This window comes from Macaca mulatta, chromosome 8, assembly GCF_049350105.2.
Source record: "Macaca mulatta isolate MMU2019108-1 chromosome 8, T2T-MMU8v2.0, whole genome shotgun sequence".
In the NCBI taxonomy this organism is placed as follows: Eukaryota; Metazoa; Chordata; class Mammalia; order Primates; family Cercopithecidae; genus Macaca; species Macaca mulatta.
This window is the reverse complement of record NC_133413.1, coordinates 92,135,394-92,161,069: the sequence shown is the minus strand read 5'-3', so window position 1 is coordinate 92,161,069 and position 25,676 is coordinate 92,135,394. Positions and strand designations below refer to the sequence as shown.

Sequence of the window (25,676 nt, the reverse complement as noted above, 5' to 3'; positions counted from 1 at the left end):
GAAGTGAGACCCCTGTTTTCCCCGCCCCACTCGCCACCCTCTCCGGGTTCGGCTGGTGCTTCCCCCTGCAGGGCCCGGGACGAGCGCGGTCTGCGGTGCGCAGTCAGCCCCTGGGGCGGAGGCTGCATTTGGGTGACCCCTGCCTGCCACGTTATCTGGAACTGCCCTGGGGTGACCAGAAACAGTCCTGACGTTGGGGTAGCGGTTCGCAGACACCGCACTTAACCCGTATGGCAGCTTCTGTGGAATCATTGCCTGTTTTCATTTTCCCTACTCTGAAAAGTTGAGAGAAACTTGGTGCATCCCAGGCTCAGGTAGTCACCGTAAGTGGTGGGGCAGCGCCCGGATGACTGGCAGCGCCAGTCGCGCTGCTAAGGACAGGTGGCCCACAGATGGCAGAGAGATCACTTACAGGTAGTCACCGTCAGAGATGGGGCAGCGCCAGTCGCACTGCTGGGGACAGGTGGCGAGAGGAAGATGTCCTGGCTCCCATGCTGGGAAGGGTGTGACCAGGACAGAAACAGCAAGAAACAGTTCAGGTGTCTATGGATTTGGGAATATGAAAGTGAGTAAATACGGCCCCTTTACATCAAGAAATGTACTTGTGATATGATATATATGTGTATATCAGAATAAATGTATTACATATATGTATACACATATACATATATGTTTTCACCAACCATTACTGGCTCATAACTCCCATAAGCCCTTGTTACAGTCTTTTGTTATAATGTGGGGCACTGCAGCCCCCAGAAAAATGAATTTCTTTCTTTGACCTTCTTCTGCCCTCCTTTCATCTGCTGCTTTTTCTCCCCAAGGTAGGGATCTTCCCCTACCTTTCTGTCTTGTAGCTGGCTATAAATAAATTCTCTGGCCTATCTTGTCTGATTGTAAGTCATAAGACTCCCATTTCGGACAGGGCCCTGCTCCATACCCAGGAGGAAGGAATGCTGCAAAGGGGAACCGAGAAGAATCTGAACAGACAGGTCTCAGTGGGTTTCTCCAGTCTATTACTGTTAGATCATGCTGATTTTGTGGGATGATATTCCTACACAATTATCTATCAATCATGCTTATCCAATGAAGTCCAGACTCAGGCCCTCAGTTGCTGTCTACTCAAGTAACTTACATGTTTATATCTGTAGGTCAAACCTCTCTTCTGAGCTCAGGATCCGTCTATTCAGCTGCATAATTGACATCTTTTGATTTCATGAAGGCCTCATATCTCTGCTACTTGAACTCTTAATTTTCCAACCTCTTTCCCACATCCCAAACTTGACTCTTTTTTTGTTACTCCCTGTTCAGTAGATGTGACTGTGATGCATTCACTTGCCAGACTGGAAAATTTGGGCATCCTTGAACTCTGCCTCACCCTCATACTCCATAACCAGTCTGTTACTGAGTCTCCCCAGTTTTATGTTCCCAAACAGATATCTCTTGACTCCCTTAGCTTCTCCACCAACAAAACTTCCCTCCTGAGGTTTCAGCCAATTACCAGCCAATTATCCTCCACACTACTGCATGCTGAATGTAAATAGTTTAACTGTCTACCCATACCCACTTTCTGCCTGTCTGTTCAATAGCCACAGTGAAGTGATTCCTCAAGTGTCTCCCATCAAATTCTTATCCCTGAGGTCCTATAAGGGATGAACCCTACTACCTCCCCAGCTTTATCCCTCCTGATTCTCTTGACCTCTGAGCTGTCACACTTAGGTCCTTCAGTTAGTCTTCATGTACTAGGCATCCTGCAGTTGAGTGAGTTCATGCGTGTTCACTTGTTCTTCTCACCTTAGTTTAATCTTGTCTTCAGGGAAACCTGATCTGATGCCTAAGTCCAGGTGAAAGCTCCCGTTAGATGCTTCTCATTGCACTTGTCCTCCTTAGCCTTTATTATTACCGTTGTGATTTTGCATGTGGTCTGTGCATTTTTGATTAGTATCTGAGTCCCCTCCTAGAGAGTAAGTGTGAATGGGACCTGGTTTTCCTCCCCATGGTGCAGTGTACAGCATATAATAGGTATTCAGCAAACATCTATTGAAGGGTGAAGGACATAGTGACTTCTGGGTGGAGAATCCCTAGAAGAGCGGGTAGCTTTTGAAATGGGCCCTGAAGGATTGGTCGGAGTGACATTAGTGCTGTTAGAAGGTGGAGGTGTGAGTGGCGTGAGTCATTTCTGGCAGGAAAGTGGGTGCAGCTTGAAAACGTCTAGTTCTGTCAAGACTAGTGGAGCAGAATGGGTGTCAGAATGAAAAAAAAGTTTGGTAACAATTTTTTTTTTTTTTTGAGATGGATTCTCGATCTGTCACCAACAATTCTTGAAGATCTCTAAGGAGTTACTCATATAACTCAGAGAGTGGCCTCCTTTTTAATATTTTTTTAATTCCTTTATCAGGAAGAAAAAGCAACAGGCAGAAACTCACTGTATCGGTCCTTTCCCCTCCTTTCCTCTCCTGTCTCTTTTCCTATAAATAATGTGAGTCCCAAGATAGGGATTTCTGAGTATCTTCAAGATGCAGCTCTGTGTTAGCTATTCTCAATTGCAAAGGAGACAAAACTAGGGTTGCTTTATATTGAGGCCACATTTTTGGAATCTGACAGCTTAAAAAGCTTCACTGTGCTAGATACAGTCTTCAGAGTATGGTCAAGCCATCGACAAGTTATTCTAGTCTTCGGAAGTCAGTGGAGAGTTGGACACTTCAGAACACAAATATGTGTTGTTGTTTTTTCTCCTCTCTAATCTCAGAGAAATACATTTCATTTTTTTCTTTTTTATTATTCTTTTGGTCCCGGAATTTTCTTTCCTCAGAATGTCATAATAGAAAGAACAATGGAATTTAAAATCAGTTCAAATTCTTACTGTGTTCTTTCTCTCTATTATCTTGCGTACAGAAGTTCTCATCTCTAACCCTTAAATTCTTGATCTTTATAACCTTATTAAAAAATACGTCTCCTATGTAGAGCACCTGCCTGCCTGGCATTTAGTTAGTACATGTGCCTTTTGCTCCTTCCTTTGAAAGCTTCTTTTATTTCAGTATTCCTAGTGTTCTTTCTTTTATCTTCACTTTATCCTTCACTCAGACATTTACTTATCTATTAAAATGTTTCTTGTGTCCTTTTTCTCTATTTCCTAAACTAGTGTTTTGTTGATTTTTTTTTTTTTTTTTTTTTTTTGCCTAAACTCCCTTTATTTCACCCAGTTATGCAAATTGCGAGGCCAGGGACATGACCACAAACAGTTAAGGTTTAATTCACATGAATAAGCTTTCTTTCTCATGAAAATACTGTGTGTCACTTCTCACTTGGTCTAACACCCACCCTATCTAGCACAGATACACTCAACATGCAATATTAAGTACAATTTTTATTTGATTTTTCTCCAGAGAATAGTCCGTCTTCAGTCTTTAAGGACTCAGCTCCTTACATGGGCTTTGGTGGGGGCCGTGGGGCAGCACCCGCAGGTCTAAATCGGGGTGGGGGTGTTCGATCCTTGAGGGCTTCACGAGATCAATTCCTGACTACTTTGCTGTGAATTGCACAACTCACACAGTAACGTAGCTTCACATATGGTTCGGGAAGCACATAGGCTTTGAAGACGCTCACTTCAGAAATGTCTCTGACTGCTGTGGCCTCCACTATGTCCTGAATGATAAATTTCTTAATGGCCTTGTCCTTGGGCATGCATCGGGCACAGTTTGTGCCGGGAATAGGCCGCACGTGGCTGCAGCCCTTTTTTGGTACAACCGTTGTTCCCTCTTTTCTTTGTCATCTTGGAGGAACGCACCGGAGATTGTGTTTTGTTTTTTAACGTGTTATGGTATGAACACATTTGGAGACAATTTAATAGAAATTTTTTAAAACATTTCTGCATTAGTAGTGAAGTAATCCAGGTAGAAAGTGTTCTTTAATTGGTCTAGGAGTAAATCTTGGAAAAAAAATTGAACTCTGGAATAGGGCAGGGGGTAAATACGAAATGAAAGTCTGTTGCTAATTAAGATTTTTTTTGTGTGAAGAAAACTATTCTATAATTAAGACTTTTAGAGAATTCTAACTACTTTGTGCTGACATGTGTTAAATATTTTCGGAAGATGGCTGATCCTTGGCAGGAAGGCATAGATTAGGCAGTAACCCCAGCAAGACAAGCTGAAGAGGTATGAATTAAAACTTTGTCAGCCATAATGTGACGGGTGTGAAGCGTGTGGTTGCCTTATTAAATAAAACATGTACTTTGTTCAGTCTGCATTTGTTTTCCTTTTACTAAACACTTTACAGTGAGTACTTCAATTTTATTTTATTTTATTTTATTTATTTTATTTTTTTTTGAGACGGAGTCTCGCTCTGTCGCCCAGGCTGGAGTGCAGTGGCCGGATCTCAGCTCACTGCAAGCTCCGCCTCCCGGGTTCACGCCATTCTCCTGCCTCAGCCTCCCGAGTAGCCGGGATTACAGGCGCCCGCCAACTCACCCGGCTAGTTTTTTGTATTTTTAGTAGAGACGGGGTTTCACCGTATTAACCAGGATGGTCTCGATCTCCTGACCTCGTGATCCACCCTTCTCGGCCTCCCAAAGTGCTGGGATTACAGGCTTGAGCCACCGCGCCCGGCGTACTTCAATTTTATATCATTAAACGTCTTGTGATGACAGTTGTGCAGCTAAAATAGGATGTTAGATTATATAATTCCATACCTAAAAGGTCATAATTATTGAAGCCTTATATTATAAACATTTTTATGAGAAATTCTTAAGAATATCTTTTTTTTTTTTTTTTTTTTTGAGATGGAGTTTCACTCTTGTTGCCTAGGCTGGAGTGCAGTGGCATGACCTCGGCTCACTGCAACCTCCGTCTCCCAGGTTCAAGCGATTCTCCTGCCTCAGCCTCCCGAGTAGCTGGGATTACAGGCACATGCCACAACACCTGGCTAATTTTGTATTTTTAGTAGAGATGGGGTTTCTCCATGCTGGTCAGGCTGGCCTTAAACTCCGGACCTCAGGTGATCTGCCTGCCTTGGCCTCCCAAAGTGCTGGGATTACAGGCGTGAGCCACCGCGCCCAGCCAAGAATATCTTTAAGGAATGTTATTTAAAGTCAGATTGAATGTTTTAAATCATTTTTGTGTTTTATCTTTTTGTTTGATTTAAAATTACTTACGCTTTTTTATTTGCCTGCCAAAAACCCTTTTTACGTGGTTCGTGATACTCTTAAAAATGAAGTGAATATTATCCTGAAAAGTTCTCCAGTTGATTTGGTAACTGCTACTGACCAAAAAGTTGAAAAAATGCTTATCTCTTCCATAAAGGAAAAGTATCCATCTCACAGGTATTTCTTATTTCCATTTCAAATGACAAAATGAAATCTAAGTTGGAGTCACTTATACTAGGCAAGCATTTTGATTTTAGACACAGAAATTGACTTCAGTTAGCTTAAGCTGAAAAGGGATTTATGTTGTGGGTGTGGGCTCCTTGGGCCAGAACCATGGGAGGGAGGAGGAGTATCTAAGGGGACACAGGAGCTATGGCTGAGGCAGCCACTGGTACCCTCACTCCTGACTCTGATGGTTTGAATACTTTCTAACTAACCTTTTATCTTTACCTCATTAGTTTAAGATTACAAATTCTGGGCAGGGATATGCGGTTTCTGAGCTTAGGTGCTTTGCATATGCTCAAGCTGACAGGGAGTAGGAAAGAGGAATATTTGGATTCCTTCATAGTAAAAGGAATGAATGGTTGGGTGCTGGGAAGCTAACATGACAAACGTCTGCTGTTGGCATGATTTAAAAGTTCAATTTCATTCTCTGTATCGTAAACTTCTTTATATGGTAAAGTGGCAGTAGCTCTAGAGAGTCTGAGAGAAAATCCTGAAATTTGGGCTCTTTTACAGGCACAGAAATTTAACAGAAACATTATCATGCTAAACTGTTAGCACTGTGATTCTGGACTTCTTCCTAGTCATGTCATCGGCCATTCCTGGTGTTTTTAGCCATTGAGAAGAAAAAATGTTTTAAGCCGTGGCTAAGTATATTTCTTCTGAATAAAAAGATTTATAGCTAAGAGAAAAAGAGATAAATGGAGATGATGATAGTAGTTATTAAGACAGTTCAGTTTTAAATGAAAGAAAATAACTAGAAAAGAAAATAGGAAAGAAGAAAACCAGTGAACTCTAGTATCATTTATGGGATTTCCATAAGATTTAGTTAGAAACAAGTTACCAAGTGTAGGCTCTGCCTCTTGATGGGAGTATTAGAGAGTGTCTGGACCCATTTTTTAAATCATGGCATTTCCTTAATGATTTCTCATCTCCAAAATATGCTCGTCTGGTGTGTGTGTGCGCGCGCAGGAACATGCATGTGCCATTACTTATTCTGGTATTACATTTTATAATTTTTCTTTTTTTTTTTTTTTGAGACAGAGTCTTGCTCTGTCACCCAAGCTGGAGTGTAATGGTGCAATCTCGGTTCACTGCAACCTCCACCTCACGGATTCAACCAATTTTCCTGACTCAGCCTCCTGAGTAGCTGGGACTACAGGTGCATGCTACCACGCCCAGCTAATTTTTGTATTTTCAGTAGAGAGGGGTTTTACCATATTGGTCAGGCTGGTCTTGAACTCCTGACCTCAGGCGATCCACCTGCCTTCGCCTTCTAAAGTGCATGGGCTCAGGCGTGAGCCACCATGCCCAGCCACATTTAAAAATTTTGAATTCTGTAATTTTTCTCATGACTTTGCTCTCAGTAAAATAAAATAAAGCTTCCCCCCCACTGTTATCAGTCTTTATAGGGACAAAGAAGCAACAATAGAAAAGTAGGGTGCAGACTTTTATATTTTATACAAGACTGTGCAGCTAAGGAAATATCATGGTTTGGACATTGTTAATAGGAGTGTATCCTTCTTGCTTTTAGTTTCATTGGTGAGGAATCTGTGGCAGCCGGGGAAAAAGTGTCTTAACTGACAACCCCACATGGATCATTGACCCTATTGATGGAACGACTAACTTTGTACACAGATATGTTTAAAAAAGTTTAATATAATTGCTCTTTGTATATTACCTGGATAGCCCTTTAGAGTACTCTGTGCAGGAACATATACATTTTAGAGAATCGCATACTTTGTTTATGCATCTTTATTCTAAGAAAGGGTACCTAAAGTGAATAGAGCAAATTGTATTATGCAGACTTCTCATTGGATATGGAGGTGAAGAAATATTAATGGTGTGATCTTTTTATGTGGAGTAGCATGCCCTGGTCACCATTCTTTTCTCACTCTTGGAGCCATATAAAAATTGAAGCAAACAACCTTGCTTTTTGAGATCGACAAAGAAACTAATGAGATCACTATTGGAGTGCTGTCAATATAGAATGAGTTCAGTCCAGAAGAGAAAACAGGGTTAAAAATTGGAGGGGTGTTATGTTCAACAGGCTTAGGCTTGAATTCTGGTGTTTTTTAATTGACTTTGTGACTTTGGGCAAGTTAATCTTTTTGAGCCTCAGTTTTTAAAAAGACCATATTAATGTCACCTAATAGAATTGTTTAATGATGGGACTGTATGAGTGGTCCATTTATCTTAGAACTTAGTATAATGCCTGGCACAGAATTTAAGTATATTATATCACCAGAAGAAAGCCCGATGGAATTGCGCATGTGAGTTAAAATGAGTAGCCAACTATGGTGGGATTCCACATAGATGTTACTTTTTTCTTTCCTTTTAATTTTTTTTTTTTTTTTTTTTTTTTTTGAGACGGAGTCTCACGCTGTTGCCCAGGCTGGAGTGCAGTGGCGCGATCCCTTTTTATTTTTTTAAGACAGGGTCACACTCTGTCACCCAGGCTGGAGTGCAGTGGCAAGATCATGGCTCACTGCAGCCTCGAATTCCTGGACTCAAATTATGCTCCCATCTCAGCCTCCTAAGCAGCTGGGACTACGGGTGCAAGCCACCACACCAAGTTAGTTTATTTATTTATTTATTTATTTTTGTAGAGATGCGGTCTCACTATGTTGCCCAGGCTGGTCTCAAACTCCTGGCCTCAAAAGCAATCCTCCCACCTTGGCCTCCCAAAGTGCTGGGATTATAGGCTTGGGCCACCACCCCTGGCCCATCAGTGTTACTTCTGAAGTTGCCATGTAGTTGTACATGTCTGTACTATGTACAGAATTGTTAAAATCTATAAAGTTTTATAGACTTTATATACATGATGGTGTTGTATCTTTTAAATGTGGAAAGATGCTTATGGTGTAATGTAAGAGTAGAAGATTGTATGATACAGTGTGTATAGTTTGATCCTATTTTTGTTAAAATAAAAACTCATATATTTAGAGGTTTTTATTTGTAGTAGTTATGCTGACCCTATTTTGCCTTGATCTTGACTCTCTTGTGGGTCAGAAATTTCAAAGTATTTGTTTAAACTGTCATGCAACCGTAAAAATAATGGTGAATAGTCTACTTTTCACATGTGAAGTTACAGGTTTGGTGTTGGTATAGAGACAAGTAACAGCAGTTCTATACAAGGCAGTACCTGTGTCTACCAGGCTGCAGGAAAAATGATGAAAATAGACTATTTTCTTTTTAAAAATTCACTTTAATTTTCTTAAAATTTACTTTTATTTTTTGAAAAGGTATTTTCACATAGTCATTAGATTATGGCATTTGATATTCAAAAGACAGGAAATGGCATACAGTAGAAGGTACCCTTGCCACTTCTCTCCCCAGTTTCTCAGGACCCATCTCTCAGGTGACCATTGCTATCCGTTTCTTATGAATCCTTTCAGAGATGTTTCATGCCTGTTGTGTGAATACATGTATTTATATATGTCCCCTTCCCTCCTATTTACTCAACGAGCTGTACACAATACACACTGTTCTGCATCTTAGATATTGTGGGGAGGAGGGATAAGACTGTTTATAGAAAAAAATTGTGAGTACTTATATTATGAAAAGATTAATTTTAGTAACTATATTAACAATAAGTTTTATCTTGGTAAATTTGTGTTTTGTCTTTTTTTAAGATTTCCTTTTGTAGCTGTTTCAATTGGCTTTGTTGTAAATAAGAAGGTATGTTGTTTTAAATGTACAGTTGATTAAATGCCTTGCTTTCATTTTCTGGGAAAGAGTAAATGTATCTTCATAATAAATTCAGATGTCTCTTTTTCAAGTCATATAACTGCATTATTTTGAATATAAGCTACAGGACTGTTAAAATGTTCATGATACATTTCCATTGAAGAAAATGTAATGTTTTCTGAGAATCAGGGGTTGTAAGCAGAAAATACACACAAGTAAACGAAAGTTCAGTATTTAGCCACCATTATATGTGTGAGAGAGTGAAATGGGATAGGAGTTTGTGTGTGATCTAAAATGCTACATGGAAAAATTGGGATTTAAGCTTGGGATGCTTTAATAGGTATCAGTGAAAAGAGCCCTTTAAAGACCGAGAATTAGCAAGGGCCAATGCATGGTGTGAAAATAGCAAGTGTATTGTGGGATCGACACATTATTGAATACTTGTGTCAAAAGTCCAGTAGGGAAAAATCCATAGCTATTGCATTTTCTTGCTGTTTGGCTGTTTGGTTAAGTAGTGAATATGTTTGCTACTATCTTACATCCCTGTTGTTAGGGAATTTTTGATATGTTTGATCAACCTGTACACAAAAACTTTAAAGAAATTTCTGAAAATAAAACACAAATTAGTACAAATGGAAGCTTAGCCCTAGGGTTGTATTAATCCTGAGAACGTCCAAAAGGAGATAAGTGAGCATTCAGTTTATAATCAGCCCCGGGCTGTGCGCTGGCCCTGCCACTGAACTCACAGCCCAGCACAAAGCTGGATGTGTGAACAGGTAAAGATGATATGTGGTGGAACTGTGAAAAAAAATACTGTGGGAACACAGGATGTCACTGATTCTGCCAAAAGTGGGTTGGGAAAATCTTTATAACAGAAGAGGTCTTAGAAGTTGGTCATGTGAGTTGATCCTTAGAAAATTAGGGCTTTGCCAGATGGGGGGAAGAAAAGAAAAGAAAAAAGGAAAGCATTTTAATACAAAAAACAGCTTGGAGAAGTCGAAGACCATGATATGTGTGGGGAACGGTGAGATGTTCATGGAGAGGGAAGTGCTGGAAGTGGCCAGGCAGAGGTTAGTTTGGCCTTACTGTAAGGCACAGTGGCCAGTCTATGCGACAAAATTTAGTTTTTTGTTTCTAGGTAGTTGGGAAACAGAAGAGGTTTTGGAGTGGAAAGTGACAAATAATTCTAGCAATGTAGAGATTATACTGGGGTTTGGGTGACTCTGAACTAAGTAGAGGCAGTGAGAATAGCCAAGGAAATGCCAAAATTGGGAAGTGTTTTTAAGATTCAATTTGAAGGAGGAGATTTATGGGGAAGCAATGGGAGGTGACCAGGTAATGAATGATTTTGACCTCTTTGATAGAGATTCTGTAAGACTAGGTTCCAAAGTGTATATATTTTTATTTTTATTATTATTATTATTATTATTATTATTATTATTATTATTATTATTTTGAGACGGAGTCTCACTGTCACCCAGGCTGGAGTGCAGTGGCACGGTCTTGGCTCACTGCAAGCTCCGCCTCCTGGGTTCACGCCATTCTCCTGCCTCAGCCTCCCGAGTAGCTGGGACTACAGGTGCTGCCACCACACCTGGCTAATTTTTTGTATTTTTAGTAGAGACGGGGTTTCACCATGTTAGCCAGGATGGTCTCGATCTCCTGACCTCGTGATCCACCCGCCTCGGCCTCCCAAAGTGCTGGGATTACAGATGTGAGCCACTGTGCCCGGCTGTATATGTTTTTATCTATGATTATGGGGTTGACGGGAGCAAAATTATTAAGAAGTTGAATTTGTGGACTGGAAAGGCCAATCTGTATGAATATGGAGAGCTACAAGGGAAATGGAAGCAATAGAAGAAGGAAGAAAAGCCTGAGGTACCTAACTTTTAAGGCTGAGGCAGAGAAGGAGGTTCTAAGATAGTGACTCTGAGATGGATTGGTGAGTAAGGTAGAACTGAAAGAGTAATTCTGGAAACATGGAGGTACTGAATTAAGTATTAAATAAGGGTTGATGGTGGCCAGCAGTCTCCAATTCTTCAGACAATACATTTGGCCAGGAAAGTTCATTGATATTCTCTGCGGGACTTTCAGAAGAATAAGTGATCAGGGCAGAAGCCAAATTGTAATGTATTAAGAGGAGCATAGGAGATGCAAAGTGTAGACTACTCATTGGCAGTAAACGGAAAAGGAGGGAATAACATTTTGAAGCTTTTGTAAGGGAGGGAAAAACTTGGTGAGAAGGTATGAAAAGAAAAATCCAAGAGAAGAGATATCAGTTGATGGAGCAGTTTTTCAGAGAATATAGGAGAGGGTAGAAAATAGAAAAGCTCTGTCTTCTGGAGCAGGAGGGAGAAAGGTAAGGTGAGTGCTATTAAGTCTGCACATAGATAAGATGAGAATAAGAAGGATTCCAGATCTTATTACCTTTTTCTCTGATTAGGCTGGAAAGCATCCTACAGTATAGCCATTTCAATCTGTTATTAGTAATATGTGATATTTTCTTATTAGTGTCTTAGAACAATTAATTGATTTAATGGTGAAAAATACTCAGGTTTGGTAAAGGAAACTTGTTTTTCTTCTGCAGATAGAATTTGGAGTTGTGTGGAGTTGTGTGGAAGACAAGATGTACACTACCAGGAAAGGAAAAGGTATGTTTTGTAATGGTCAAAAACTACAGGTTTTACAACAAGAAGGTGGGTTTATTCTCCAAGTTTTAGTGCAATTGATACTGTGTACTCATATTTTATTCTTTTAATGTTTATCTATGGAATTCCCCAGTTGTTAAGTGTTTCATAAACTGTGTTTATTTTCTCTTTGTTCTGTGATTTCAACTTCAGTTTTGAATGTGGAGTGGAAATAGGGAAAGCAAATGTAATTGAGCAAACACTTCAGGCTCAGCACTAGATTTGGTGATGGAGCTAGGAAGATGATTAAGACTGGCTTCCTACCCTCGTTTGAGTTCATGGTTTATGTGTTAGCCATTGTAGCTAAAATTCCTTATGGAATTCCTCTGATCTGATGCAAATGTGACAGATTACTAGAAAGTAATTTTGGGGAAAAAAAGTCAATTAAAGCTGGAATCACTTAAAATGATACACATACATTTTATATGAACTGGATGATTGGCATTTGAAGTCTTCTTCCTCTGTGACAGCTGTCGACCTAAAAGGAGAAAACTCAGGCAAAATTAATATAGAGAGTTTATTCAGGCCAAAGTTGAGGTCTGCAGCCCAGGACGCACTTCCAGATTGTCTTGGAGAGTGCTCCGGAGAACTAAAGAGAGGCTCAAGTTTTTAAAGAAAAAAGGATGAATCAGAAGAGGTAATTTCTAATGTTTTTCAGGAATTCTCTTTGGTTTACCAGTATCACATTAATTACTGATTGACTATACATTGTTGCACTATAGCACATATGGCATTTTATGGTTACTTGGCATCAGTTAGTCTACAGCCTGCATAGCAAGTGGCTTCAAGAGGCAATTATTTAGCTCAGTGGGGAGTGAGACTGACTGCTGGTGTACTTTAAATGCCTCTCTTGGCCTGATAATTTAAAGGGGCTGACATTCCACAGATAAAAAGTGGTTTTTTTCCTTCTTTCTGACAACCGATTGAAGTTTTGAGTTACCTTTCTTCCGTAAACTCCATCCAACATTTTTCACAAATTGCACTTTGAGATTCTTTTAAGTGCAGCAAGAACTTAAAGATACTTGCAAAGGAATTTGAGTTCAGAATCTTCCTAGACTTTAATTTTTCTCCTCAATCACTTAATTTGAGAGCAGATTTTTAGGTCATTTTCTTTTTATTGAATTCTAAGGCCCCAAAGATTGGATGAGGCAACCTAGTTTTTGAGATGTTAACGTGAAAAAATATGCATCTTAGAACTGAAGGAGGTGGGGCCGGAGGTCCTGGGGCAGATTCTCCTTGGCACTCCTGCATGGAGGAAGCTGCACAAGGATGCCACCAGGAATTCTCGCATCTCCTACTGGGATGGCCTGCGCAGGACGGGGTGGTCTCTGTGCGGGTGTGCGGGTGTGAGCCATGGTACCCAGGGCCAGATCAGAAGGGAAGCTGGGAGGCTGGCCTGAAGACTGGGGTGAGGTCGCCACTCCTTCCTTTCAGGCTGGAGCTACTCTGCTAGGGTTTAAAACTTGAAATGGGACTAAAGGGTAGTATTTATGAGAAAAAGAGAGTAAATCATATCTCACCTCCTCCAGCATTTTTTTTTTTCCATAAGAGACCAAATTAAACTTATGCACTCTCCTCGCTGTTATTGACCTTCAGTTAGGCAGAGTGAGAGCAGAGCGAGACCAGGTCGGAGATGGCGAAGCAACCCATTCCTTTAATGACATTCACACTGATGTCCTATTTTCAAACTATTTGAAAATTGCATCGTTCTGCCTCCAGTACTGGCAGTTTCTCTGTTCTGTGATCAATCTGATTCACAGGAACATTTTGTTAAATGAGCCAAGGGTGTGGAAAATATGACTTTTGTATTGGTCTGGGATTAGCTATGAGCTCCAGCATTTTCACTGGAGGAAGTTTCACTTGGGGTGGGAAAAAAAGGCTTTCTACGACTTGCCAGAAAAGGTTCTATGAGAGCAGGTCAAGGTGGCCACGCATATCCTAAAGAATGGTTGTGGTAGGCCAGACTGCTGTCAACGGAAGCTGGCGAGGTGGCCGACTTAGCGGCATATGGGTTTGCACTGGCCACACTGGTGACTCCACTAGGAGCTCTCAGCGTCCTAGTAAGTGCCATTCTTTCTTCATTCTTTCTAAATGAAAGATTTAATCCTTATGGGAAATTTGGATGTTTGCTAAGTGTTTGAGGATCTACAGTTACGATCACTCATCCTCCAAAAGAAGAGGATATTGAAACTAAATAAAATACCTCACAAGGTAGGTGATCCAGGTTTTGTGGTCTTTGCAACTCTTGTGGTCATTATGGCCATGATAAGAATCTTCCTGGTGGGTCCCTACCATGGACAACGATCTTGTGTATGTAACAATCTGCTCTGTAATTGGCACATTTTCAGTCTCCTGGGTTAAGAGCCTAGGCAGTGCTATCAGAGAGCTGTTTGCTGGAAAGCCTGCACTGCCACATCCCCTGGCCTGTATTCTGCTGCTAAGCCTCATTGTCTGTGTGAACACATAGATTAATTACCTAAATTGGGCCCTGGATATGTTTAACACTTCCATCATGACTCCAATATATTACATATTCTTTACAACATCAGTTTTTAAACTTGTTCAGCTGTTGTTTTTAAGGAGTGGCAAGATATGCCCATTGATGATGTCATTGGTACTTTTGAGTGACTTTACAATAATCATGGAGATATTCTTGTTGCATGCTTTTAAAGGTGTCAGTTTTAGTCTAGCAAGTCTGCCTGTGTCTCTTCAAAAAGACAAAAAAAAAAAAGCAATGAATGGCAATCTCTCTAATATGTAAGAAGTTCTTAATAATAATGAAGAAAGCAAAAGTTTAACCTGTGGAATCAAACAACACACCAATGATAATATCTCCTGAAGAAATGGAATTCTGATGGCTTTTTAACAAAGATGTAATTAAAAAGTTAATCTATAATTCTGTTATAAAGTGAATTTGAATATCAGAATATGTCTGAAAAAGCACTGTTCTCAAATAATGATCTTTAAAGACATCTTCTTAAAGGTTTCACTAATTTGAAGAAATTATTTTTCTGATTTATTTATTTATTTATTTATTTATTTATTTATTTATTTTGGAGACAGAGTCTTGCTCTGTAGCCCAGGCTGGAGTGCAGTGGAATGATCTGGGCTCACTGCAATCTCCGCCTCCAGAGTTCAAGCGATTCTCCTGCTCAGCCGCCTGAGTAGCTGGGACTATAGGCTCATGCCACCATGCCCGGCTAATTTTTTGTATATTTAGTAGAGATGGGGTTTCACTATGTCAGCCAGGATGGTCTCGATCTCCTGACCTTGTGATCTGCCCACCCTGACCTCCCAAAGTGTTGGGTTCACAGGCATAAGCCGCCACTCCCGGACCTACTTCTCTGATATTTAAATGATGGTAGCTCACTAAAATGAACTCAGTGCATGACTAATTTCTATTCACATTGTATTATTGTAGATATATTTTACATTTTGAATCCTTCTCCAAAATCTAAAACTCCTTAAAATGACAGTTTTAAGTCTATAAAAAGTTTTATTTTTTTCATTGGTGATGAAAGTCTGAAATGTACATTTATTTGTCATCCTCACTTCACTAATTCCTAACCATATAGACTTTTTTATTTTAATAAAGAACAAAATTATCCCAAAATTATCCTGTGATTTACCTTATCTATTATAACAAAATACATATATTTTATATAAAAATTGTAATAAAATGTAATACATATATTTTATATAAAATTATAATTATATAAATATATAAAATAGGTAAAGTAAATCAGAGGATAATTAATCTATATAAAATAGGTAAGGTAAATCATAGGATAATAGAAATATATATGAACCAAAGAAATGTGGTAGCTTTCACAGAAACAACTCTTTTCCTTTTCATAATTATTCTTCACTTTACAAAGTATTAAATTATTTAACTATTAAAAGTAGTACAACAAAAAGAATAAAATGCCTAGGAATATAGCTGTCAAGGGAAGTGAAGCAAGGAGAACTACAAACCACTGCTTAAGGAAATCAGAGAGGATGCAAACAAATGGAAGAACATCCCATGCTCCTGGAGAGGAAGAATCAATATCATTAAAATGGCCATTCTGCCCAAAGTAATTTATAGATTCAGTGCTATTCCCATTAAACTACCAGTAACATTCTTCACATATTTAGAAGAAAGTATTTTAAAATTCACATGAAATAAAAAAAGAACTCATATAGCCAAGAAAATCCTAAGCAAAAAGAACAAAGCTAGAGGCATCATGCTATCAGACTTCAAACTATACTACAACGCTACAGTAACTGAAACAGTATGGTACTGGTACAAAAACAGACACATAGACCAATAGAACAGAATAGAGAACTCATAAATAAGACTGCACATCTACAACCATTGATCTTCAACAAATCTGTCAAAAACAAGCAATGGGGAAAGAATTCCCTATTTAATAAAAGGTGCTGGGAGAACTGGCTAGCCATATGCAGAAAATTGAAACTGGACACCTTACACCTGATACAAAAATTAACTCCAGATGGGTTGAACCCAAAACTATAAAAAACCTAGAAGAAAATCTAGGCAATACTACTCAGGACATAGGCACGGGCATGACAAAATCACCAAAAGCAATTGCAACAAAAGCAAAAATTGACAAATGGAATCTAATTAAACTAAAGAGCTGCTGCACAGCAAAAGAAACTATCATCAGAGAGAACAGGCAACCTACAGAGTGGGAGAAACATTTTGCAATCTATCCATTGACAAAGGTCTAATATTCAGCATCTACAAGGAACTTAAATTTACAAGAAAAAACACAACCCCGTGAAAAAGTGGGCAAAGGACATGAATAGACACTTCTCAAAAGAAGACATTCATGATGCCAAAAAACATGTGAAAGCAATCTCAACATCACTAATCATTAAAGAATGCAAATCAAAACCACAACGAGATACCATCTTACACCAGTCAGAATGGCAATTATTAAAAAGTCACATTAACAGATGCTGGCAAGGTTGTGGAGAAATAGGAACACTTTTACATTGTTTGTGGGAATGTAAATTAGTTCAACCATTGTGGAAGACAGTGTGGCGATTCCTCAAAGATCTAGAACCAGAAATACCATTTGACCCAGCAATCCCATTGCTGGATATAGACACAAAGGAATATAAATTATTCCGTTACAAAGATACATGCACACGTATGTTCACTGCAACACTATTCACAATAGCAAAGACATGGAATCAACCCAAATGGCCATCAGTGATAGACTGGATAAAGAAAATGTGGTACATATACACTATGGAATACTATGCAACAATAAAAAGGAATAAGATCATGCCCTTTGCAGGGACATGGTTGGAGTTGGAAGCCATTATCCTCAGCAAACTAATGCAGGAACAGAAAACCAAACATTTCATGTTTTCACTTACACGTGGGAGCTGAACAATGAGAATGCATGGACACAGGGAGGGAGATACACACTGGGGCCTGTCCAGGGATGGGGGCTGAGTTGGGGGTGGGAGAGCACCAAGAAAAGTAGCTAATGCATGCTGGGCTTAATATCTAGGTGATGGGTTGATAGGTGCAGCAAACTACCATGGCACACGTTTACCTATGTAAAAAACCTTCACATCCTGCACATGTACTCTGGAACTTAATTTTAAAAAGTAGTACAACAATTACAAAAATGCTCAGGACAAACACACCTGGTGAACATACATCTTGTTGGATGGGAGGTGGTGAAGTGTGGGATGTCAAGTGTGTCCTGAGTTTCAGTCAGGATGTTTCAGAGGAAAATGTAAAGCCTTGGATAATTTGCCAGCTTTGTAAATGGAAGTCGAAGAGCTACCATGTAATTTCAACTTCTGTTTTCTTTCAAATCTGTATATAAATTCCCTATTGAATTTAGTTTTTAACTTCTACTTTTTTGTGCTTAAGATATTTGCTCATTTCTCACTACACATATCATGCCTGCAGGCAAATTGGTTATATTCTGTACCTTTTGGGGAATGGTCTAAGGAGCTGGATTCTTTTTGATGCTTATAAAAAGCTGACTTGGAAATAATAACTTTATCAGTTTTAATATGTAAAAGCTTAGAATTAACTTGATAAAACTAGGAAGAGAGATAAAAATGTTATATTTTCTTCTGAATAAAAGTGTCATTTTTTAAGAATTCCAATTATTAAAATCTAGTGATTATTTAAAATATTTCCTTTTTAGATATTACCAAATCACTCTTGGTGACCGAGCTGGGCTATTGCAGAACATCAGAAATTGTAAGAACTATTATTTCCAATATGGAAAAGCTTTTTTGCATTCCTATCCATGGGTAAGCTCTTTTCATTTTCCACCTAAAGTTCTAGATCATTTAACATCTTAAAATAATATATTTTCCTTTAGAAATTAAGCATTTGTTTATAGGAATGGGATTGGTACCATAATTCTAATGCTCTCCCTCCCCTTACCCCCCAGTCTCCGACAGGCCCCAGTGTGTGATATTCCCCTCCCTGTGTCCATGTGTTCTCACTGTTCACAATGTTGGTTTTTTGGAGAGACTTCAGAACAAAAAGACACCCATTTTTATTAGCAGTGTCTGATGTTCTGCAGTAGGTTTGTGTGGATGTGTTCTACTTTTTTCTATTTTGATTCATTTTGTTATTGGGGCTCCTTGGTTCAGAGCTCTGTATTTTGTCAGTTCTGCCCTTCTGTGCAGTTTCCTTTGTAATATCTGTTGAGTGGTTGTGGTAGGCAGGGTTGGCTTGTCTTGCTTATCATTGATTTCTGCAGGATCCTTAATTTTTCACTCTTAGTTCCAACTTTTCCTTGACTTCTTGGTCTCCAAGAGGTACTACCTCTTCTGTCTTATCTGATTCTCCTCTAGAATCACAGTTTCCCCGCAGTAGCTGGACTGTGAATTACCAAGTGCTGATCTGTGCTCAGTGTTTTTGTATTTATTGTCTCACTTACACTCTTTTCTGAGGGTGGTTTTTTCTGTGTTCCCTGTGGGTCCTTGGCTCCTCCCTGCTGTCCCTTACAAAGTCTTTTCTGCCTCTTCTCCTCCACTCTGTGTGTCCACAGGCTAGGAATGCTCCATTAGAATTAATTTGTTTGTTTGCTCTTTCTTCTGCTTACAGGTAGTTTGAGATTTGTATTTTCCGATTCCTAGAAATGCTGAAGGAATAGGTCTTATGGGTTTTATTTGTCCTCCTTGTTGATTTTATTTCATTTTATTTTTCAGATGGGTAATGGGGAGTTTCAAAATTAGCAGGCCACTATTCCTCTCTAAACCTCAGAGTCCTTCTGTAATCATTTTCATAAATGAAGAAATTAAAAGCAAACATCTATCCGTCTGTTTACATTTTCAAGAAAAGCTAAAGTTTTGAGGTCTTTAACTTTAATATAGTTATGCTATATTAAATATAATTGCTGCCCTTTATTATAGTTGTTTGCATTAAAAATAATAAATTTTGCTGTTATTCAACAAAATCTGTAAGTTTTGAATAACATATTTTACTGCCTACTGTTTCTACCTTTTTTCCTTTTGAAAATATCATCACTGAGTTATAAGAGTCTTAGACCTGATCAAAGATCATCTAATAATCCAGCCTTATTTTATAGGTGAGTCAACTGAGGTTCAGAGAGGTGATGTGGTTGCCTTAGATCAAAGAGCTGAGTGGAAATATGACTAGAATCCTGGCTCCCAGATCATTTCTCTTTCTCCAATATTGTACTTCTCTTAGGAGTCGGGACCTTAAAAATATAGTTTGGCCATGTACAAACTAATTTGTTACTATACATTTTTGTTCTACACAGTAATGAGTAAAGTAAAAGAGAGAGATCTTCTGTCAAGTAGCTACAGAACCACACAGAATGATGCCCTTGAGGGAAGGGCAATAAACTTGCTGCTACACTGTGCTGTCCTGAAGCAAGGACTGTAACCACGGGCTATAAAATGGTTATGTTAGTCATAAAAGAGCTGCAAGAGATTTACAACTTTAACCTTTAATTTTGCTGTTGGATAAAGTAAAAACTAATTTTTACTTCAGGATTTTTTCAGAAGTATAACCAGGGAAATATTACCAAGGAGAAGTTCTGATATTGATTTAAGATTTTTTGCATTCAGCTGCTTCTTTAGTTTAGCAACATGACTTCAGAGTTACTTACACAAAACAATGAAACTAAAGGGAGTCATAATCTGAATGAATGCTTTAAACAAGCAGAAACAGTCTAATAGGTTCCTAACTAGGGACAAATATTTTTGAGACAACAATTACTGTGGCTCAATTTCCTTTAATTTTTCAAAATTTAATTAGATGAAATGTACCTGGTATATATTTTCTGGCATCATCGTTTGAGAATAATTTTATCATAAACATAGGTACTTTTATTATGGATCTTTTATATGCCAGTCACTCTTTTGGTGCTTTACAAATATTGTTTGAAGTTATTGTAACAGTGATCTAAGGTAAATTGGTATCCCTATTTGATGACAAGAAAGCTAAAACTCAAAGAAGAAACTTGGTCCAAATTAGTTTTTTGGTTTTTGTGATGGAGTTTCACTCTTGTTGCTCAGGCTGAAGTGCAGTGGCTTGATCTCGGCTCACTGCAACCTCCACCTCCTGGGTTCAAGCAATTCTCTGGCCTCAGCCTCCCAAGTAGCTGGGATTACAGGCATGTGCCACCACACTGGGCTAATTTTGTATTTTTAGTAGAGACAAAGTTTCACCATGTTGGCCAGGCTGGTCTCAAACTCCTGACCTCAGGTGATCAACCCTCCTTGGCCTCCCAAAGTGCTGGGATTGCAGATATAAGCCACTATGCCTGGCCCAGATTAGGGCATGGTTTTTAGGCAGCTGAGCATGGAACAAACTCAACTCTTTGTGACCCCAAACAGTGTTTTTTATGATATACCCCGTTAGTTGTATAGGAGGATCAGACTAAGATAGGATTCAGAAGGCACAGTGTAGAATCTATACCATAGCCTTAATTACCTGGTAGTATAAGTAATCTCTTTGGTAATATTTGCTCACAAAAAGTATACTCTAGCTTACTACAAGACTCCTTGCTTGAGATCCCATGGTGTTCATTAGAAGCGATGGAAGCACCACTAGATGCTATCACTGTTGTTCTGCTAACCTAGGATTCTCTCTGAATAGAATACTAAGGGATTACTTATAAAAGATCTTGGTCTTTGCTTTCTATAATATGAGATATCAACTATCACATATCTCATATGAAAAGGGGAGAAACACATCTTTCTTTATAACTGAAATAATGCCACGAAAGCTAATTTGATTTCATTCATTTGGGAAACAAACATCTTGGAAATTTATTGTACCCACTAGTTCTTTCTTCAATTTGATGTGCAGCAAAAACATAGGCAGAAAAACATTCCAAATCAAAGACTTTATGTCATTCTAATCCTTTTTTAAAAAAATCACTTTGAGATGAAGGATGTACTTAGGTGCAATATTTTTTATAGATACAAAATAAATACCACATTTGTAATCAATTTATCATTACTTTTAAAAAAAAATAAACTTGGAAAGATCTTGGTAAATAGAACCCACTGCTTTATTTCCAGAGCTTTAAACAGTCACAAAAGGAGTTTGACTAAAAACCATTTGCAATTAACATGCAGACATAATGAACTTTTTCTTCTAAAAACACATTTCAGTGTGTATTTCTTTAATAAAAAGGAACATTGTCTCATACAGCCACAGTACAATTATAAAAGTCAGGAAATTAACATTGATACATAAACTATAAAGACTTCATTCAAATTTTGAAAAAAATTTTAACCCAAGGTCCAATCCAGATTCATACATTGCATTTAGTTCTCATTTCGCATCAGTTTCCTTTAATTTAGAACTTGCTTGGTCCTTATTTTTTATGACCTTGACATTTTTCAAAAGTATAGGCCAATTATTTTGTAGTCTAGCTCCTGATTTGAATTTGTCTAGTTTCTTTATGATTGTATTTGGATTATGCTTTTCTGGCAGGAATGTTACAGCAGTAATGTATTGTCCTTCTCAGTGAGTGCATCATCTCAGGAGGCACATGGTATCTTTCTGTCCTATTATGGGTGATATTAACTTTGATTACTTGGTAATGGTAGACCATTGTAAAAATGCTATTTTTTTCTCACTGTACTCATTATATATCTTGTGGAGAGATACTTTGATACTGAAAATACCAAATTTTACCCATTAATTTTAAAATTTATTGATGATTCTTTACTGAATAAGTTATTACTATAATTGCTATCAAGTAGTATCTTACTTATTCTTACTTATATCTTACATATTCATCTTACCTTGCTGTATTTTCAAGGAAGAGGTGCTGTGAGAGGAAAAACCTGTAGTAATCGTTCAAAAGAGGCCTAGGTTTATGCAGAACCCAGGTGGGTTGCAATCCCTGTAGGTCTAGATATGATGCACATCCAGTAGGGAATGATCAATATCATGATACTTTATGCTCCCTAGAGATTATTGTGCATTGTGTGTGTGTGTGTGTGTGTGTGTGTATCTGTGTAAAATAAGCTGTAGTTACCTTGGGTTTAGAAAAATATGAATATGAATATATTTGCATGCTGTTATAGTAGAATTATAGCATTATTTTTAGGGCTTTTTTCTGCAAAAGTATTGTTTTCATGTTTATTTTATTAAGTTATTGCTTTGTGAGTATTCATTTTGGGATTTATATAGTACATCACGATAACTGGATTTTATGTATTTTTATTTTAAAATTAAATACCATCTTTTTTTACATGTATTCTCTAGATTGGTTCAACTTATCTCAATCAACATTCAAACTGAAGTTAGGAGGAATACCTTATTTGAAAGGTTATATTTTCAATCTACCATTTTTGAATACTATTTTTTAGGATCCGGAGTGTTGGAACAGCAGCTACTAATGTGCATTGTGGCAAGTGGAGGAGCAGAAGCATTTTATGAAATGGGAATTCACTGCTGGGATATTGCAGGAGCTGCCATTATTGTTACTGAAGTTGGTGGTGTGCTAATGGATGTTACTGGTAAAATTATGAGATAATGGATCATTTTTCTCTTTACATCTCTTGGACTTTCCTCTGTATGTGGGGTTAAAAAACAGTTTGATACATATGATAACTTGGCTTTTAAGACAAACAGGCTATATAATTTTGTGCAAAATCAAAATAAACATTAGGAGATAGAGGCAAGGATGAGAACTAATGGCAATGTGGGACTGATAGTGATGAATGGCTAAGTCTTTTCAAATGTGAGTAATAGGAACTCCTGAAAGGCTGTAGAGAAAGCCTAGACAGTCACTGAGTCTGAGGCTTGTGTTCAGAGTTCTTTGAATGCTGACCACTGTGATAGTTGATGGTGGACTTCAGTCCTCCACCATCACCTTCTTTGTTGGGACTAGAGAAGTTAAATATTTGCTTTGAGCTGATGGTGAAATTTTTGAAGTGAAGAGTGAACCTGGGTTCAAAGAATTCACCAGTGATCTGAGAGAAGGGCAACAAAGAAATAAGGCAATGGGAAGGACAGTGGTATGAAAATTAATTGGAGTCACATTTTCTGTCCATAGATTCTTAAACAGTAAAGAGGTAATAAGAGTGCATACACACACGCACACACACAAAGAAACAGAGAATAGATGACATTTTTTCAGACTATCATGACTTGAGACTCCCTCTCTCCCCCGTCAACTTTGCCAGTAAATACCAAACAAGTGGTATTTTAAAAAACATATACTTAGAAACTCAGCTATGCATTGCCAAAGCTTAAACATTGTAGTTATGTGACAGTATAGTAGATTTTTAAAAGAAAACTGAAAGTATTGAAATGTCATGATTGACCATAGTGCACAATGCTGTACTTGCTTGATGTAAATTATTTTTGTAACAGATATAACTATTTACCATACTTGATTTGTTTTAGGTAGACCGTTCAATTTAACGTCATGAAGAATAATTGCTGCAAAACGTACAGCCATTATCAGAAGGGAAAGCCAAAGAAATTCAGGTAGTACCTTTTCAACGAGATGATGAAGATTAATTACAGCAGCCTCATAGTCAATCACAGTTGCTTTTCCCCAGATTTGCTGACTCACTGATGGATATGGGTTTCAGATGTATGATATGCTTGGTTTCAATTGTCTTTGTCCAGATGAAAAATTTTGAACTTGTTTCATATTTTACTATGGCTAGGTTTGCAAGAATAGACATAATGTTTACTTCATTGTTTAAAAAATGGCATGTGAGAGCTTTAGGAAAAATACACAAAAAGTACAATTGATGAAATAAGTATAACATCAACTGAAATAGTTAGCAATTTTGCATTTCTGAGTATCAATGGTCTGAAATTTTGTCTTGCTATATACATGTATGCCTAGACACTTGCTTAGAAAGTTACCTATTTGGAAAAAAAATTGTTTGGTTTCAAAAGCCATATTTAAATTTGTAAGGATATATTGAGTACTTCCTAGACCAAGGTTTTTTTCTTTAAAGAGAACTTTTTTTGTTTCATTCAGTGTTCATATAACACCTAGCACTATGCCTGTCAGTTGGCAACCAAAATTAAACATTGTAAGAATTAATATTTTGAAGTCATTGATTCCTAGTTATTATACAGAGTGGATACATAATGAGCTCACCATTCTGTACTTTTGCTGTATTTTTTCATGATGTGAATTTTGAAGTAAAAACGGTAGTTATCTTTTGTATATTTCACATTACCATACTGCCAGATACAGTTGATTGTTGTGGGCATTTCTGCAATAAATATATTTTCCAAAGCACTTAGTTAAGGTATGTATTTTAATTTCTTTAAAGTCCCTGAATAAGAGAGAAGAAACTGTTCCTAAAAAGCACTCTCATCAGATATCTAATATATTTTGATGCAGTGTAACATTTTACTAATTTCAATAGTCACATTTCAAAGATGTTGGTGCTGATTTGGTTGTGTTGGCAAATTATGTGTTATTGTTAATATTCAACTATTTGGTTTCCTCCCAAATCCTTATATAATTTCATCATTACTGGATTCCATTCAGCCTTTAAGTAAGAGAATAGATGACATTTTTCAGACCAGTATGACTTGCAATTCCCTCTCTCACACCAACCTGGCCAGTAAATACCAATAAATATCTCTTTTCTTTTTTTCTTTTCTTTTCTTTTTTTTTTTTTTTTTTGAGACAGTCTCACTCTGTTGCCCAGGCTGGAGTGTGGTGGCACGATCTCAGCTCACCACAACCTCCGCCTCCTGGGTTCAAGTGATTCTCCTGCCTCAGCCTCCCTAGCTAATTGTTGTAGTTTTAGTAGAGGTGAGGTTTTACTATGTTGGCCAGGTTGGTCTCAAACTCCTGACCTCGTGATCCACCTGCCTTGGTCTCCCAAAGTGCTGGGATTACATGTGTGAGCCACCACGCCCAGGCACCAATAAATATCTTATTCATCCTTGGCCGAACAAACAAAAAAAGAAAATTGTACTGGTTCATAGATATTTTTAAAAGATTAATTTATTGTTTAGCCCTTGGCACGTGAAAAGGCTACTAAGTTTTATTGTAGATTTCTAAATGCCTTGTATTTGATACAATGAAAAGTGCTGCTATAAAGTGTTCAAAGTAGGCATTGCTTTATTATGTGTACATCTAAATATATATGATACTAGGATTTGAGTACTGTAATTAATTTATTAATACTATTGATCACATGCAGTTAAAACATCTGATATTTTATTATTCTAGGGTTGTTTTTGCAATTTATTTTAATATAAGAAGAGTATTATAAATAACATTTTAAATATTTCAATAAAATTGTAATGAAAATATAATTGATATTTACATTATTAATGTTTACAGTTTAATCTACTTTTAAGGGTTTTATGTTAAGTTACAACACAAACTTTGCCATTATAATTGAATATAGATTCTTATTTTTTTGCCTACAGTTTTTTGAATTTTAAAAAAGCTAAAAATGTTTATTTTAAA

General features: G+C 37.8%; 3 pseudogenes across 1 annotated transcript; 2 read left to right on the top strand and 1 right to left on the bottom strand.

The window, feature by feature from the left end:
* The first annotated feature begins 450 nt into the window (after positions 1-450).
* LOC706134 (inositol monophosphatase 1-like) lies at positions 451-25,462 on the top strand (annotated as a pseudogene). Its single transcript, XR_013396920.1, has 9 exons — positions 451-569; positions 4,042-4,151; positions 5,181-5,314; positions 6,894-6,995; positions 8,993-9,040; positions 11,637-11,745; positions 17,919-18,027; positions 22,585-22,734; positions 23,627-25,462. The product of XR_013396920.1 is annotated as an inositol monophosphatase 1-like (transcript).
* Positions 3,080-3,769, bottom strand: LOC701849 (small ribosomal subunit protein eS26 pseudogene; annotated as a pseudogene).
* Positions 13,511-14,602, top strand: LOC106999830 (magnesium transporter NIPA2 pseudogene; annotated as a pseudogene).
* Positions 25,463-25,676: the final 214 nt, after the last annotated feature.